Source organism: Musca vetustissima, unplaced genomic scaffold (genome assembly GCF_032173495.1).
Source record: "Musca vetustissima isolate MV318-11 ecotype Yass unplaced genomic scaffold, APGP_CSIRO_Mvet_v1 utg37134, whole genome shotgun sequence".
Taxonomy (NCBI): Eukaryota; Metazoa; Arthropoda; class Insecta; order Diptera; family Muscidae; genus Musca; species Musca vetustissima.
This window is the reverse complement of record NW_026878719.1, coordinates 114,226-121,521: the sequence shown is the minus strand read 5'-3', so window position 1 is coordinate 121,521 and position 7,296 is coordinate 114,226. Positions and strand designations below refer to the sequence as shown.

Sequence of the window (7,296 nt, the reverse complement as noted above, 5' to 3'; positions counted from 1 at the left end):
CCAATTAAGTTTGTTATTTCATGTCAAAAATGTCATTTTTCTATGAATTTTCTGAATTAGGCGTTTTTTTATGTTTTGGCGTTTTTTTAATAAAACGCACATTGTCATCACTTTGTAATTGAGAAGCAGTAAGATACCCCTGTTGAACGCACACACACACTCTTTTCTATTATGAAATAATAATAACAGAGAATAATCTGTTGCTGTGCACACACATCCAAACAATAACCCAGTGGGAAAATGGAAGGTATGGTAAACGAAGAGGTAATGCATAAACACTATGATTTATACATTCCAGAATTCATTATTGTTAACACGGTCCATGTCCTAGGAAAATAATGCATTCCTTTTGTTTGCCTAAGCGATTCGTAATATAATGCAATCTATATAATGCATTTTGGACAATCTTTTAAGTATACATTATATAATTGATGTATCCCAATGCATTAAATAATTAATACTTTATCATTTGTTTTATAATTCATTCCCCCAGAATACATTAAAATTATGTTCTTTTAATTTGAAATATAATAAAATAATTTATTAATAATAAACATAGTTTATATGTATTTCATAAATATATGTACGTATTCTTAGAATACAAAAACATAAACAAACAAACTCATTGTGAATACATACAAAAACATAAAATGTAATTCATTTTTGGATTATGTTTAAATAAATTCTTATTTCTCGCTACGTTTTTTAGCGAGATGTGTTTTCTTAAACTGCCTTAATTTTATCAAATGGAATGCCTTTTTAACATCCTTCTTATATTCCTTCTCGTCGTATCCTTCCCTCTTTGACACCTCTGCAAAAAATAATATATGTATTAATATGTATATTCTAAAAGTATTTAATGTAGAAAATTTGAACAATTTTACTTACCATACATTAACTTATTTATATTTTCAAAGGACTTAAAAGCCATTTTTCCTTTTATTCCTTCAAAGTTATAGTTCATAATCAATTCTTCGGAAAGTACTCTACATAAGTTTTTTACAACTCCAGAAGGAAACAATATTCTTTCCATGATGGGTATCTGGAAAAAAAGAATTTGTCGTTAATAATCATATTAGCATTTTTTAATATTATTCAATACTTACAAACGAAGCGAAGTCTTCCCCAATTTTTTTCTCAACTTTGTGGAGATCTGCCTCATTTTGTATGGGAAAGTATATTTTTTCGCATCCTGTGTCAATAGAGTATCTAGTTTTATTTCAATTTTGGTCAGTACATTTATACATGTATCAAATTTATCTGCAAAAGTATGAAATTAAAGTGTTGATTTAAATATATATAAAATTATTTATGATGTAATGTTTATGAAATAAAATACTTACCATTTAGTATTTTAATGTTTTTCTCAATATCTTCTATTCGGGCCAATTCTATAATATAAGAAATATGTTATTTATTTATTAATGTATATATGTACTTCCTTTAAACCTCTAGGTTTTCTACAAAACTCCCTAGTTATAAATGGGACAAGGGATGCTAATTTGAACGAAATTTCATCTTTTTTGATCTGATTTATTTTAGTTTTAGTTTTGTTACCTAAAAGCAAGATTATAGTTTTTTTTGCAACACCTAAATCAATGAGATGCATAGGATCTAAAGGGAATTGACTTATCATACCAATTCCAATATCCTCTAGTCCTAAAGTCGCATTTTTACTTAGTCTATGGAAACTGACATTTTTTCTTTTAAAATCTTCATCAGTTCGGGGAATTTTTTACTAAAAACCGTTCTATTTTTTCGCCTACCTATTTGCGTACATTTGCAACATCCCTCTAAGGCATTGTGACCAACGGTTTGACAAAGGAACGCGCGTGCGGGAGCATCACAGATAAAGCTTCTTATTTTTATTGAAATATTTAATTCTCCAAGTTGAAGACCAGTTTCTTTTAAATCATTGAATTCCTTAAGAAAGTTTGTAAATAACTATTTACACTAAACGGCTTTATGGTTCCTTTAAATTCCAATTGGAAAAACTTTAGCTCTCGGGTTATCGGCAATTCTTGCCAAAATTGGCCATAGTGCCAAACTAGAAGATTTATAGAGTGGAATTCCATCCACATTTATATCTAAATAAATGTTATCGCAATGTTTTATTATACTTTAGAGTTTTAACAGTTGATTTTTTAGTCCAATGTGCAGATATGAACCAGGTGTCACTGTCCTAAGGGTACATGTTTGGTTTCTAATTAAGGATTTGGATGACACTGGCATATTAACTGACAGACTTCCGGAAGATAAAACTTTTAATAAGTCATCAAAACACTCTCTAGATATATTATGTTTCACTGCCCAATTTGTTAATCTGCGGTCAAAACTTTCTTCTGCTTCTTCTTCTTCGTTTTCTATATTCAAAGTAGGAATTTCTTCTACACAAATATTTTGTTCACTTGCACAAATTAAATTATTTTCATTTGATGCACTTGCACAACGTTTATTTTTATGTGATATTAAACGCCTCCAATGTCGCTTTGAATACATTTTATAAACTTACGTCTTCACTGTCACACAAATGAAACAAAACTAAACAAATTTACAAATTTCAACAATAACGCGACATGAAGTCGCCCGAAAATAACGGGACACAAAAAAAAAAAAACAAGAAAAAAACTATGAAACTACACATTCCATTATGTATAGATTCTGGAATATAGACACACACAAATGAAATTACCATTTCGCTTCTATTGGGATGAATAATATAATGCATTCCATAACAATAATGTTATAATCATTTTTTTCTCAAATTGCATTCTTTTCTCGACAAATTCTGTAATGTAAATCATATAATGCAAGAAATTATTCATTATCAATGTAATGCATTCTCCATTTTCCCACTGGGAACAAACGTGATGGGGATAACCGTATGCTGGCTGGGTATGCTTGCCTCTCTCTCTCACACACAGAGACTTTCGCTCTCATTGCTTTAATTGTTGCTGTTTTGATAATGTGATGACGTAGAACGGTTATTATTATTTTTTCGTCTTCTTCTTAATCGTTTGTTGACGAGTGGGTGGGTGAGTGGGAGAGTGAGGGAGGGTGGTAGGTAGGTTGGGAGAGTGATGGGTTGTGAGTGAGGTAGGTAAGGGAGATGGGTTGTTAGTTAGGGTGTATATTATTAATGTGATGAATGCATGATAGCATGCATAGTTATGTTGTTCACTAAACACCCAACCACCCAATCCCCCCTTCTCTCTCTCTATGAATTTCTACAAACAGGGCTATTTGTTGCTTTTATTGTTGTTGGTATACGTGATGCTTTACAATGCATTTTCATGTATTGTCGTGTTTATGATATGGTAATATCATGTTGTTGTTGTTGCTGTTATTGTTATATTGTGATTATCACAATTGTGCTGTTGTCGTTGTTGTTGGTGTTTTCATTGTTGTTGCTGCTGCATATAAAGAGTATAACTCTTTTATAATTTGTAGTTTTTTTGCTCATTTATTATTATTTCATTTCATTTTTTTCTTTTTGTGTGTTTATATAATTTTTATTATTATTGTTGTTGCTGTTGTCGCTGTCACTGCGGCCGTTAATAATAAAAATAATAAACGAACAACAACAATAACACTGAAAAAAATTTATATGACTGGCGGCGGCAGCAGAGAGCGCTCGGCCGGCGGTCGGCTGTCGACGGCATCGGCAATGCTTTACGTTTCGTTACCGAAAAACTAGGTTAGTGGGTCACGCCATATCTAATGAACAAAAAAAATTTATATATACAGACAAACACAATCACACACACACATTATCACATAAAGAAATAATAAAAACATTATCATGTGGTGCGTGTGATTGTGTGTCTGTATGTACAAATAATTCACAAAACATATCAAAAATAGTAACAGCAACAACAACACCACCAACAACAACAATAATTATAATATTCAATTGACTATTCCAATGTGGTTTTTGTTGGAATTATTGTCGTCGTCGTCTCTGTAAATGATAGAGTGCCAGTGCGACAGTCAGTCATTTCAGTCATTCAGTGGAATTGTATTTTATGGCATATATGTTCGTGTGTGTGTGGATTGTGTCACGTCTGTTTGTCGCACTGACTGGCTGGCACTCAGTTTCATATTTATGCAAAACTAACAACAACAAGAAGAAAAAAATAATTTTTATTTTTAATTGTTTTTTTTTTTTGGTTTCGATTTTTTTTTTGTAAATTCTTGGATTTGAATTTTATGTTGTTGTAGTGGCTTTTTCGTTGTTATTAGGTAATATTAAATATTTACAAATAAAAATAATTGATAAGATCTGATGACAAATATTTTTTGGGGGATAAAAAAAATTACTGAAATTTTTTGGAAATTAATTTTGGATAAATTTTAAATATTATCCAAATTTTTTTGGATAACCGAAAAATGTTATCCGCGTTATTTTTATGTTATCCAAGGTATGTGGATAATAGAAAAATTTTATCCGCGTGATTTTTATGTTATCCACGATATCAGGATAACAGAAAAAATGTTATCTTCGGTATGTGGATAAAAGAAAAAGGTTATCCTCGGTATGCGGATAACAAAAAAATTTTATCCGTATTATTTTTTGTTATCCACAATATGTGGATAATCCGCAAACTTAATCCACGGTATGTAGATAACAGAAAAATATTATCCCAACCATGTGGACCCACCCTGCAAACTATCTTTTTATTTATAAGCGCCCCTTCCCTTAGAAAATGCGGTTACAACCTACAAAATTTTGTCGAATATAGAGCGGAACATCGATTCGGACGCTAAATAAAGTCATGGACCTATATTGATTTTTTATTGCTCTGATTCCATAGAACCTGCAGAACTAATTTAATGTCACTTCGTTGAAGTTTCTTAAGCTCTAATTACCCTGAATGCAGAAATACCGCCACTTTGGTGGGAAAATTGTGCTAAGGTCCATTAAAAGACCTAAAATAAGGGTGGAACCTCAATTCGGGGCATATGACTAAGCATTAACCTAAATTTAGACTTGATTTCAGAGGTTCTAAGAACCTGGTGAACCAAATTACAGTCACTTTGTTGCAAAAATTCAGCTTAAATATCCGATAACAAAATGTGGACCCATATTAAAAATTGTCTACAAATATGGTTTCATAGCAAATTATAGCCACTTCGTTAAGAAAATTCGGTCGGGACCTCTATGAGGAGCTTATCTCATATCAATTATTTTTTTCAAATATATTTTTGTAGCCCTCCATAAATTCGGAATACCAAAATACAGTCACTTCGATGGAAAAATCCGACTAGGTACAAGAAAGTACCTAAAATAAGGGCGGATCCTTAAAAAGATCCTGTGTCAACCAACTTATTACAATTTTCGGCGATGAAGTTTCTTACCCCTTAAGAGCCTGAAATACAAAAATACAGCCACTTCGGTGAGAAAAATCCGACTAGGTCCTGAAATGAAGCTGTACATTTGAACCGAATCTGTGTCAAAACATGAACCTACATTGTCAATTTTGTTTCGGAGGTTCCTCGCACATGGAGAACCAAATTACAACCACTTCGTTGGGAAAAATACGGCCTAAAACATCGAAAATGCCGAATATTGGTCGAGATCTGTATACGGAGGCTATACCAAGACATAAACCTGCGTCGGAAAATAGTTTTCGAGAGTTTCAAGAACCTGGAAAATCAAATTACGGCCACTTCTTTTGGCGAATTCGGTTATAACCTTCTAAAAATGCCGAATATAGGTCAGGATCTGAATCTTGAGGCTATGTGAAGGCATGAACCTATATTGAAAATGTTCGGAAAATATGTTTTTCAACCTCTAAGAACCTAAGATACCAAATTACAACCACTTCGATAGGTAAGTTTGACAAAAAAAAAAAAACTTCGAAATATACAGAAAATGTGTCGGAACATGTAACGGAGGCTATACCAAAACATGAATCCATATTGATTTCTTTCTGCAGATGTTCTAAGTACCTGGATAATCAAATCACCATCATTTCATTTGGAAAATAGGGCTATAACCTTCGAAAAATGCCGAATATTGGTCGGGATCTGCATATTGAGGTTATATCAATGCATGAACCTGTAGGGAAAATTTTCGGCTATGAAGTTTTATACCCTCCAGGAACCTCGAATGTCCCAATAGAGCAACTTCGGTGGAAAAAATATGTCTAAGTCCATCAAAATACCTGAAATAAGAGCGGAAGTTCTATTCAGGGCCTGTATCTGAGCATGAAAATGTATTGAATTTTTTTTCCGGAGGTTCCTTGGACCTGGTGAACCAAATTACGTTCACTTCGTTGAAAAAATTCGGCTTAAAACTTCGAAAAATTCCGAATATAGGTCGAAACCAGTATATTGAGGCTATGTCGTAACATGGATCTACATTGAACAATTTCGGCTAAGGTATATTTCACCCCCCATGAACCTTGAATATTAAATTACAGTCACTGCGGTTTAGAAAATGTAGCTTAAGTCTTCGAAAATGGATCGGAATTTTTATACATACCTCATATCAGGTCTCCTATTTTATTAAAGACCTCAAATGGGGTCCCCTATTTTTTTAAGAATATCTTCTATAAGGGCTGAGATTCTGTTTGTGTCTTCATATCAGCTCTCGGATTTTGTGGAGGACCTTATATGAGTTATTTTATTCTAAAGATGATCTCCTAATGGGGTTTCTATTCGATGTGAAACCTCATAAAAGGTCTCCTTTTTGGTTAAGGACCTTATATGAGGTTTCCTATTCTAAAGAGGACCTCCTATTAGGGCTGAAATTCTATGTCAGGCCTCATATCATACCTAATATTTAGTTGAGGATCACATATGAGGTTTCCTGTTCTAAAGAAGACCTCTTATAAGGGTTTCTATTCCATTTGAGGCCTCATATCAGGTCTACAATTTCGTTGAGGACCTCATATGGCCTTCCATCAGGCTTTCTATTCAATTTGATATCTCATATGAGGATACCTATTTTATTGATGACCTCATACGAGGTCTCATATTCTTACGAATACCTCTTTTCATTAAATTCATTAAATTTAATACGTCATATCAGATTTCCGAATTATGTTGAGGGTCTCATATGAGGTCTCCTATTCTAATGAAGACCTCCTATTGGGTTTAATATTCGTTTTGAGGCATTATAATAGGTCTCTCAATTCGTTGAGGACCTCATATGAGGTCTCCAGTTTTAATGAAGACCTCCTATTAGTGTTTATATTTTATTGAAGGTCTCATATCAGGTTTCCCATTTTGTTGAGAACCTCATATGAGGTCTCGTATTCTAAAGAGAACCTCATATTAGGGCAGATATTC

General features: G+C 32.9%; 1 long non-coding RNA gene across 1 annotated transcript; it reads right to left on the bottom strand.

The window, feature by feature from the left end:
* Nucleotides 1-234: 234 nt before the first annotated feature.
* Nucleotides 235-1,227, bottom strand: LOC133323477 (uncharacterized). Its single transcript, XR_009754084.1, has 3 exons — nucleotides 1,107-1,227; nucleotides 889-1,042; nucleotides 235-811 (listed from the first exon to the last, which is right to left on the bottom strand). It is a non-coding gene; the product is annotated as an uncharacterized LOC133323477 (long non-coding RNA).
* Between the last annotated feature and the right edge of the window lie 6,069 nt (nucleotides 1,228-7,296).